This window comes from Phaenicophaeus curvirostris, chromosome 8, assembly GCF_032191515.1.
Source record: "Phaenicophaeus curvirostris isolate KB17595 chromosome 8, BPBGC_Pcur_1.0, whole genome shotgun sequence".
In the NCBI taxonomy this organism is placed as follows: domain Eukaryota; kingdom Metazoa; phylum Chordata; class Aves; order Cuculiformes; family Cuculidae; genus Phaenicophaeus; species Phaenicophaeus curvirostris.
The window spans coordinates 37,121,681-37,131,979 of NC_091399.1; positions in this window are offsets into that span (position 1 = coordinate 37,121,681).

Consider the following 10,299-nt stretch of genomic DNA (forward strand, 5'->3'; position numbering starts at 1 on the left):
AAAACAATTGATGATTATCTTATGTAAAATAACCTATGAGGATTGTTACTGTCGTTCATCTGTCTTCAGTTTTTTGCATGAAGCAAAGTCAATACTTCCCAACTTCCCTCATACATCTTATTTTAGAAATCTATTATAATTTCTCCAGTTGTCTATTCTATGGGTGCAAAATGACTGCATCAGTGCAGATACGACATTCCTCTTAATACTTGGCAGACGAAGCTCTTCCCAAAATGTTCCAGCATTACTCTGCTCGTGCCTGGCTCAAAAGCACGGCTGACAAGCAGTTGAGCTCTGTTGCAAAACACCCTTCTCCTCTGCCAAGATACTCATAGTCGCTTCTGGTCTCTTCATTAGGCGTCTTCTTTTGGTTAAATCTTTGCACATCACAAGCAGCCCAGCAGAGGGGGTGCAGATCTCCTTTCAGAAATAGAGTTACACGATGATTTGCATTGAAGCACATGAATTGCTTTTTATTCTTGCACCACCAAAGTTTCACTTTATGAAATAATGCTGGAGCTTTACCCATGCCTGGATGGCCGATGTCTGCCAATGTCACCCATGTGAATGCTGATTGAAATATTTGCTTTGCTGGTACTTGGAAACAATCAGAGGAGCGGCAGTCCCTCATCAATGTTTAAGCAGTGCTTAATGGGGCAATATTCTCTTTGACCTCTGATAGCACTGAGCAAGAATTGCAAAAATCAGCCTTTGGAGAAGAGCCTAGTGATAAGGAAGGTTCTTATTACGTGTCAAAGCCATGCAATTTATAAAGTGAGCTGACAGCAGAGGTGAGCTTGAAGGACAAAGAGATTTTGAACTTTTCCCAGAGTAATTTCAAGGTTTGGATACATTCCTCCCAGAGAAGTAATTGCACTGCAGCAATAAAGTTCAGGCTCTCAAGTGAAAACAAGTAACTGCTAGAAAGAGCACTCAGGGTTGCTTTTTCCACACATATACAGTGATGGTGAGCCTGGCAGAAACTGGTACAGTGTTAATTATCAAGGGAAATAACCCCTGAACTGAAAAAGAATGTGTTTGGTAGAGTCCAATCAGTTACTACTACAATATCACAAATATTGTCCTCTAAGTATAGTGGCACACGTCACTGAAGTTATCTACAGGTGCAAATGAAAAGAGACTTTGGATCATCAGGTAAAATAAACCCAGAGTTTGACTGCATTGACAGAGCCCCTTAATTCCTTGAGATGCTTCCCATTTAAGTGTGCAGGCTGAAGTAACAGTGGGATACACGTGACCTTTGTCTGCTCCTCTTAGTGGAGAGTTGAGATAACAAGTGGCCAAACTGCACAGCTTCTCAAGCTGATGTTTTGCAAAAGGGAGATGTGCTGTAACATGAAACCCTTGACTATAAACCATGTCAAAGCCCATGTGTGCATTGCAGCTTGAGTCTTTCCTTGGTGCAGTACCTCAACAGGGCTAGAGCAGCCAGAGGTTGGGATGTTGGGTCCAGCACTTCCCTTCCACATGCAGTCAGGCATGAAGAAGCTGAAGACTTTTTCTGGAGGGACCCAATTATACATAGGGAAACACTTCACTAGGCAGTGAAAGTTTTCACCTCCCCAGTTTTGATGCTGTGTTCCTTTGCAAGGAGATGATTTAAAATAAACTACACCTTGTCCCACCTTTGCCATTGAACAAGAGGGGATTTAGGGTAAACCAAGAAACAAGTCCTCAGGGCAAGCCAGAACGCACTGCCAACACCCCTGTCCTCACCTGCCCCAAGAGACCTCAAAAGCAGCCAGGAAACAGAATGCAATTCACAGCATAGATGCTTTGTTTTGTCTTATATCCAAATAATGGAAACACATCTATAAACATTTTTTCCATGTCAAGGCAGCTGCTGTTGGGCAAATCCAGTTCCCCTCAGGCATCCTGCAGGATGATCCCCATGTCCTTCTTGCTTCTGACTTCACCATGTTGTTGTACTCCATTTTACGCAGAGAACCTCGCCAATCCCGCAAACTTAATCTGCTGGTGCCGTACTTTTTCTTTTCCTTCACACAAGTAGTTGCAACATGCATTGTAGGGATGGTTTGCACCCCCAGCTAAGGAAGTCAGGGTGTCTGTGCACATCAAAGTGTAATTGTGGTGCGTAAGCGTGTTAGTTGTGTGAAAGCAGGGTTGGAGGGGAGTTACCTGGGCCAAGAGCATTGTCCCTATCTCCCACCACACACGGCAGCTGTTGCTCTTCATCACCATGCTGGACTTCTATGTAAACTACCCCCATGGAAAATAACTATAGAGATGTCCAGCACAATCACCTCCTCTTTTCCAATGCCAAATGAACATTTTCCAGGGCAAATATAGTCTTTCCAGGTCACCAACAATATGTCCCTTATTAGCCAGAAATGAAGAGTCGTGCATCACTCACATACCGTGCACTGCAGAAGGCTTGTTATGCTCCAAATTTCAAACGGGTAATAACCGGTAAGAGCTGACAAGACTAACAAGTTCAGCAAAATTTTAAACACTTTAGTTGGGCTTTTTAGTGCATTTGGTAAAAGTGGACTTCTCGCTCATCATTTACAATGGTTCCTCCATGAAGTGGGAATTGCAAAATTCCTGCTAGCTAGTAATAACGTTTTGCACTTTTATGGCACTTCTTGTCTGAAGATCTTAAAGTATTTTAAAAACATTAGCTAATTATGTGTGACAGCACACCTGTCAAGTAGGTAGATGAAGCGATAAAGCAGCAGCAAACTTCCCCCGGCGACGGAATAGTGCTGTGCTTAGGCTGGTGCAGGATTGCTGCTGCCAGCCAGGAAAACAGCAGCTTGGGGAAGGGAACAGGGGAGGGTGCCTAGCACAATGGGAAGTGTAAGTTCCTGAAGATGGTGTTTATGAGGATTGCATGGGATTATCCCTGCTGAGATGGATCAGGTGGTCTCTGGCATGTGGCTTCGTGACATCTTTAAAGTCATATTTGCCGTTCCATTTATTTTTTCTCTAGCTAAAAGGAAGAAACTTAAAGAGATGACAGTGTGGAATCTCCCAAACCAGGGGAAGGGCTCACAGCTTCAGGTTGCTTTCACAAGTAAAACTGTTATTTTTACAGTACTTTGCACGGAAGAGCTGACTCCACTCGTCTCACTGTGTGGCTGAGACAGGTGAACTCCACAGATTGCTGAGAGCCTGAGGAATCTCCCCTCCATGGCTCTGAGAACCACAGCTGCTTGTGCTGAGCTCCAGTTTGGAAATCTCTGCCAGATCTTTCCTTGTTGCATTAGGAAACCAGCCCTGCATGTTATGGAGCAAGACCAACTTCATGGTGCTCACTTCAGATTCAAGCTCTTTGCCATACTAGTGAGGATTGACTTTGCTTTTCAAAGGTTCTTCTTAAAGAAGGTGTTGCCCAGCTTACAAAACCCCAAATAAGTAGTTTGTAGCTCTCTATAATAAGATGGTCTGAAATATAGAGCACCAAACATAGCAAAACCAAAACAGAAATAAAATCCATGCTCCTCACCGTAATCATAAACTGCACCAAAACCCACCCCAACCACTGCTATGCCCCAGGATTTGGTTTCCCTCAACACACAGACTTTGATTTGGCTTCCCCAAAGTACGCCCCTCCTCAGGCAGTGCGTACGCACTGTGGTTGCCGTGTGGTGGTGTATCATTTTTCATTTGTCCTGCTATTTGTTGCTAGGACCATAGAAACACAGGAAGAGAGGACTGGGAGGGACTCCTCAACTCAAGGCAGCCAAGCCCCTGGCTTTGCAAGGCACCTCGCTATCCAGCTGCTGTTCTGTGCTGAGTGAGAGGTTTTCTTTCCCCTGTTCTTCCTTTTAGGTAGATGTTCCAAATTATCATGTCCTGGTGGATAGAGACAGTCTAACCTTCCATTCAGATGTCTTTGGTGAATTTTTGCCTGTGTGATCTTTGTGCCAGCGTTGTTCCCAAACACAAATAGCTCTTCTGTCCAGCTCCCGCTCCCTTCCTCGGGTGTCACCTTCCGGATGCTCTTCCTATTTTTATATGTTAACCTCATGCAAATTAAAGCTGAGTATTTTCAATGCACTTACTGTACCTGCTCATGATGTTTTGGGAACTTCTAAGTTTTTTTTGGAGAGGGCCTGACATTATAGCCCCCATGAAGCATGCCTGGAGCTTTGCTGTCTTCACACAGTCACATCTGCATCCAGAGCTCTGGCAGTGATGGTTACATGCACTGTCCTATAACAACATCTCTTCAAACAGCATTCATTTTCTTTCCATCATTTATTCTAAAGTTTGTGTTGGTTTGGTTTTTTTTTCATTTAAAAATATGAACAATTTGTCTGAAAGTCAGACAAACTAATTTATGAGTGCTAAGTCTGTCTTCACTCAGAAATTCCTTTTGGATGCCTCATGGGGCCATCTTCTAACATGTGCTGGGTTCTTCTCTTTCATTGTATCTGTCATACCACAGGTCCCTCTCATTGCCTGGGTGTCCAGCATACATTGCATTGCAACTTGCAACCCCGTTGCAGCATTGCTATCTCATTGCAGCATTGCTGCCTCAGTCGGTAGATGTGTCATCGGTGAGCCAGGCATCTCTTTTTGATCCTGCCCATTTTCATGGTTTCTGGAGGATGTGTTTTTCTATAACCATGAAGATTCTGGAGAAGAGTTCAGGGAGTCATGAAACCTTACCTGGGTAAACAAACCCCTGATAGCTGTTTTCATTGACGGTGGTTGCAGCGAACACTGCAGAGAGCCCCAGTGGCAGGTTCATGCTCTGGGTGCTGCCACTTGCCCAGCCCAAACTCTACCTTTCAACATGGGGAGTGTATCCAAGACAGCCCTGTCATATGAAACCCATAGTGTGCATGTAAGAGGCACAGGGCAGGTTGATTTAGCTGGATTGCTTTCATCCAGGGAGGTAAAAGGATCCCAGACTTATTAGGTCTGAATGAGTTTTCTTCAAATTCCAAGCCACTTCTTAAAAATAGAAAGCTCTTCCAGTAGAACAAAGAGTTAAAGTCTTGATTAGAAGACCAGAAATTATATCAGGAATAGATCATAGTATCTAAAAAAATAAGGAAATCAGAAGGCACTTTGCAATCATCCCTTGCTTTACCTGTTATGTGAGGTTTCCCTGTGGCCATCAGCAGTGCAGAACAAGGTGGAGTGCAGCCTCTCTGCTGGGTTTCTCTGAAGCCTGGCTCAACGCCTGGGCACAGCTGTGGTTCAGCACTGTGGCTCAGCATGGTAGCACCCACACGGTCCTGCGTGGTGGCCCTGGGAAGCCCAGGCTGGCTGCTTGCAGGGTCTCTGGGGGTGGCACAGCCCCTCCCCTCTTCTTGCAAGCAGAACCATCTCTACCAGCTGCCTGTAGTTTTCTTCTACCTCCTTCTTCTTAACTCACTGTATAATTTGTTATACTCCCAAGCTCTGATTCAGTGGCTTTTTGCAAAGACAGCGCGTAGTGGATGGGTAAGATGCCTGTTGCTGTTGGTATGAGAACCCCGAGTCCTTTCCCATCTCTAATCCCTGCTCAGCTTATGGCCTTTGGCTTGCTCAGTCTTATGGCCCCATTTGTTTCAGTGCTCAGAAATATTCCCAACCAGTCTACTGCAGTCAAACCAGATGAGCCAGAAATGTGTGGAAACCTCTGGTACCTGCTGCAGCAGATGCCTGGCTAGGCTGACCACATCGTGGCTGTCAGCAGGATGCCCTGGCACAGTGTTTTTTCCTGGGGGAGTTCGCTTTCCACAAAAATGTAGTGGAGGGGTGGGGGGTGAAGCTGCCAAACCTCCAAATGCAGTCTCCATTTTAATGAAATGATATCTTCTTCTGTGCTGCATACCTTCAAATGTTGTGTCTTTACTAATGTATTTTAAAATTCATTTCCCCCCTGTGTGGGAGCCACTGACCTCCCCTACCATATTGCCTCCAGATGTCCAGGAGGGAGCAGAGTGAGCGATCCCTGTGAGCTCCTCACCCTCCTGGCCCCCCTTGCTCCTGTTATATTTTTAGTCAGTTTAAATGAGCATCATCCACGGCCCCTGTCAGAAAGGTGGTCCCAGCTCCATCATCTCTAACTGCTCTTTCCTTTTTCCATATCCTTTGAACCATCTGGAGAACTGGTCAGGATTTGAATCACACTTTTTCCCCAGTGGTTTAAGTTTAACCTTGATGGGTTGTTTTAATTGGGACCTGGATCACTGAGGTGGCCTCTGCAGCTGTGGTGCACAGTGGGGTGGCCGCGGCAGGGACCTGCGGGCTGAGGAGGCAGCATGCAGACCAACGTCCTGCAGACTGATGGCTTCCAGAGCTGCATGCAGCAGGAGAAAAGTTGGCTGCAGTGCGAAAAGCTTTACAAAAAGGGAAATAACCGAAAGCCATCAGGTGAGAGAACACTGTGCCTGCCTCCAGCCTGTTGGTCATCATCCTTGCTCTCCTTACCGTATCTGGGATGGCAGAAGTTTGCCAATATGAGGCTTTTCCACGGTCTCTTGATCTCCATCAATATTCCAGGCTACTTTTTATTTACTCCAGATGGGCTTCAATAGTTTCCTATCTTCCTTCTTTGGTCTTTTTATCTTTTATTTCAATCCAAACAATTTCTGCGCTTCTTGCCAAACTGTATATTGTATCACATTCTTTCCTTCTTTAGACACAATATCCTCCTTGACCCAGGCTGGCATGTTTCCACCTGTCCTGTTGTGTCTATTCTTTCTATAAATGCTTATTCCAACATTAAAAGAAAAACCAGACCATGCGATATCCTGTTGTCTGTCATCCCAGTTACATAAGGTGTCTCTTAGACATCAGAGGTCCTAATTCCCATCCCTTTAACTTCTGCAGCTGCCCAGGAGAGCTGCACTGAGCCCATCACTGTCTCTTTACACATTTTGGAACACACTTCTGTTAAGCATTTCTTTTAAGTGAATCCTCTGTTTGCAAGTACACCCATCCCCACTTCCAGGTTGACTCCTGCAGTTACATACTGCTGTGTGTGCCAAAAAGTACATGTTAAATTTCTAAATTGTTTCTGCTTAGCAAGTCAGGACAGGGTCTAACTGCATGGATACACCTCTGTCTGCTAACACTGCCCGCTTCAGAGAAACAATGATCTTTATTATTTCTTCCAACTGGTTATTTCTCATCTTCTTAGCTAGAAAAAATAGTTAAGAGACTTTTGAGTGTTTCTATGCACATTTCCAATATTTCCAGTGCCATCAGTGTATACTTTAGTTTTCTGAGGCAAAGCTAGGGATAACCTTTCTATAGGAATAAATGAAAGATACACCTCCTGATAAAGAGTACTTGAGGTACTGTTGGTACCATCATATTGTCATTTCTCAGCACCTCCAAACGCCGGGCAAAGGTCCCACATAACAACGGTCACTTAATTTAACAGATTATGCTGGATTTCTTCTCAACACTTGCATTCTCTGTTATTTTTTTTAACATATAATCTATATGGACTATCCAAAAGAGAAATGAAAAGTAAACAAGTTATTTTAATATCTCCAACAACAACAAAAAAAAGAAACTGGTCTAACAAATTCAAGCTAATCTGACCAATAAGTCAAAACTAATTAAAGCAAATTATAACACCAGCGTAATTTTACTATAATTTAACTGAGTGCAAAGGTACTTTTGAGCAGTTAATCTGGTCCACAGGCTTGTGAGGGTTTTTCTGAAATTAATAATGTGCAAGGAAGAAGAACTTGTTTTGACTCTTGAGATGCATGAATCCTAATGAGTTTTCACTGGCATAATTTGGACAATTTAAAATAAATTTGAAATCACCATGGCAAATCGTTAACACAGAACTAGTGGAACTAGGTAAAGATGCATTCAAACTGTCTTTTTTTTGCTATGATCATTTAAAATATACTTTGCACAAGCTAAAATTTTTGGCCAAAGGAGTGGCCTTTTAAAGTGGGATAATCTAGGTCTTTTTTTAGTTAAGGAAAATGTTTTAATGTTGCTATCTGAGCAGCTTTGGCTTGATGTTCTATTTTAACAGATACTTTTCTTATAAGACAAATGCAACTTAAGTATGTTTTATTGCTAAATAATGCATAAGAGAAGTGAAAGAATTAATGCCTTTATGGATTCAGACCCAAAGAAGTGTGAGCTAAAAGATGGACTATTATGTGCGGCTGTCCTCTGCTGTATCCGAGACTGTCATACCCATGGCCCCATCTTAATTTGTCATTCACACTGGAAAGCAGCTAAAAGGTCTGCTGGGAGATCTTTTTGTTGCTGCTGTTAAAAAAGGCCATTTTCTTTGTGAGCCATTTGTCTCTGCCTTGTTTATAACAGCAGGAGGTATGGCTGAGTGTCTGTCATATTTTAAAGGGCCATTGCTGATAAGATGATCAAAAGAATGCAGACTCCCTGCAACCACTTGAGTCGAACAATCTATATATAAATCCAGTACAATGAATGGATTATTCTACTTTTCTCTCATTTTAAATATACAGTCAATACTTCCAATGAGACTGTCAGGTATGAACGTATTCTGGAGAATATATACAGTGGCTGTGTAACGCTGTTGGGTGGATTAATAACCACTAAGGGTATCAGGAACATTTCCAAAGTGGTAAATATCCATCTATCTTTGGTGAATGATTAAGAATAAATTTGCAAGAGGCTTTGTGGAATGTCGCTATCAATTTTCACAATGCAGTAAATTCACCTGCTATTAATTTGTCAGTAGGTAAAGGGAGGCACGTGGAAACTGCCCACTCTGTGATGACTCGCACTGAAACAGTTGTGTGTGTTAGACATTTTGTTTTGATTACAGTAAAGATCATCTCCATCTGAAGTAGTGTTTCAAGTGGGGATTGAGACAAACACAAAACCAATTTAGACTTCGTGATTGCCATAAGGTAACTCAACATTCATGACAGCAGCGCCCTATAAAATGGACCCTCTGGGCTGCAAAATACAGAGATTAACCATTTGCATTAAAGAGGATGCTCTACCTGATTGCTGGCCACACCAAGCCTCTCTATATATGATACATATGCGTGCCTTGCCAGGAAGGCTAATGGTGCCTATACAAGCTAGCCAAATCACTGTACTGTTGCCTGTGGAGTTGTGACCTCATTAGTACGTAACTATCACCGTACCCCATTTATGTGACCTTCCTCCTGCTGCAATGAAGACGCAGAAAAACTTTGGACAAGCTCAGTCACATTTTAACAAAGGATTCGTCGCAAGTGTTTAGTTTTCTCCTTAGCACCATGAAGGGCCTTTGCGTTTTTACCAGGTTTTTGGTCTTTAGCAGTGAACTCCCATGTTCCTCTTGAATAGGACATACTCTGCCAGCATAGGGAGAAATTATAAGCAAGGTAAAGCTATGCTTATATTAAGTATCGTATTTGCTGTCACTGGCCAATCTACTAAATGAACCTTTAAAAATATTATTATTGTTCTTGTCTACCCTCTGACCCTACTTTTGTCTTCACTCCTGCAGAGGACTGCAAATAATGCCGTGTGACCTGTAAATGCAGTGCCCTAATGAGAGCCATTTCGTATGTGTTAGATTCAACCTTCATGATTAAGGGCATGAATAACTGGAAAATAAAGGTCTGTTTCTTTACCACACCTCATCTGTTCATTAGGTGGTGGAGCTGAAATCTGTGATAAGTATCGGAAGGCAGAGCCAAACCGATGAGTAGTCTAATCCTGTTGATGGAAGAAGAAAAAGAAAAACAGCTAGGATTTGTCACTCTTTGTTTCTTTAATTAAGTCTAGACTACATGTGTTTTGTAGTTTGGAAATATCTGGAAATACGTACAAAATTGCATTCTGATTATGATGTCAATAATCAAATTAAAAGAATGAGCAGAGAATGTATTCAGAAAGAAAGGAAGGGAATATTGGATTTGCATATCCATTTTTCTTAGCAGAACATCACTGAACTTCAAATACAAATGTACTTTCTTCCAGGTTGCAAAATTTATTCTAGTCAGCACTTCTGGTTCCCATGAAATTAGAATTTAACTTCACTAACCCCAGAGAAGTGATGTGGATGAGAAGATTTCACTTCTTTCCCTGTTGGCTTTCCATTTAATAAACAGAATACCAGTTTCAGCCTTCAAAAGGACTTCTTCAGCAAATCTCAAATAGTGTAAGAAAAAAGCAGCTACAGAGTTTTATGATCTCTAGTCTGAGGGTTTAGTCTTCACAGATTGCACACAATTTCAATCTGGCCCTATATGTTTTCTTCTAAAAACCTGTCTTTAATAAAATAACTAAGGCTTCAAACCTATAATGACTTATATATGTGCCTAACTTTAGGTTAGAGGAGAATTTCAGATGAGTATC